The sequence below is a fragment of the Schistocerca nitens genome, chromosome 2 (assembly GCF_023898315.1).
Source record: "Schistocerca nitens isolate TAMUIC-IGC-003100 chromosome 2, iqSchNite1.1, whole genome shotgun sequence".
Taxonomy (NCBI): Eukaryota; Metazoa; Arthropoda; class Insecta; order Orthoptera; family Acrididae; genus Schistocerca; species Schistocerca nitens.
Genome location: NC_064615.1, coordinates 64,676,494 through 64,677,479, shown reverse-complemented (window position 1 = coordinate 64,677,479; position 986 = coordinate 64,676,494). Strand labels below are relative to the sequence as shown.

Here is a 986-nt window from a genome sequence, read left to right as displayed (position 1 = left end):
ATTTGACTGTTCTTAACTGAGGATCATTATGAATAATTTACTTTAATTTTTGACAATACTTGGTTGTTTTACCCAAGTAACTAGTTACTGCGTGAATGATGCATTTAATGAAAGCATATGTAAGTATTAAACCTGTAAATATTAGAAGTTTAATTTTAATTCATGTACATAATTTTACTGTTTATTGCCTGAGGATCATTAAAATTAATGAAACTCAAATTTTTCTAATTACATTTTTGTAATGTGTTCATCTGACAAGTTCCACACCCAGGAGGATTCCCTCTTACGTGAGTCTATAGAAAAACACTCTAAAAAACTCCTCCCGAACAGGCCATGAAGGCCCAACGGTACCGACAGGCCGCCGTGTCATCCTCAACCCACAGGCGTCACTGGATGCGGATATGGAGGGGCATGTGGTCAGCACACCGCTCTCCCGGCGTATGTCAGTTTCCGAGACCGGAGCCGCTACTTTGCTATCAAGTAGCTCCTCAGTTTGCCTCACAAGGGCTGAGTGCATCCCACTTGCCAACAGCGCTCGGCAGACCAGAAGGTCACCCATCCAAGTGCTAGCCTAGCCCGACGGCGCTTAACTTCGGTGAACTGACGGGAACCGGTGTTACCACTGCGACAAGGCCGTTGGTTTGTGGGTTTGTGGAATGAATAATTAATCTAATCTAATCTAATCCAGGATAGTGGCCATTCCTTCAGCAAGGTCCGGGCAGGCACGTGGGGGTAGGTGTTTGTTAGTTATTGGGAGCTCCAATGTTAGGTTGGTCATGGAGCCCCTCAGGAACATAGCGGCTAGGGCGGCGAAGAAGTCCAACGTTCACTCAGTGTGCTTGCCGGGTGGCCTTGTTCGGGATGTGGTAGAGGCTCTTCCAAAGGCTATCGAGCGTATGGGGTGCAGCCAGCTGCAGATTGTTGCACATGTCGGCACCAGCGATGCCTGCCGTCAGGTTTCCGAGGAAATCCTTGGGTCCTTTCGA

At 47.4% G+C, this 986-nt stretch overlaps 1 pseudogene; it reads right to left on the bottom strand.

Annotated features, from left to right (window-relative positions):
• Window positions 1–523: 523 nt before the first annotated feature.
• On the bottom strand, window positions 524–641 carry LOC126237862 (5S ribosomal RNA; annotated as a pseudogene).
• Window positions 642–986: the final 345 nt, after the last annotated feature.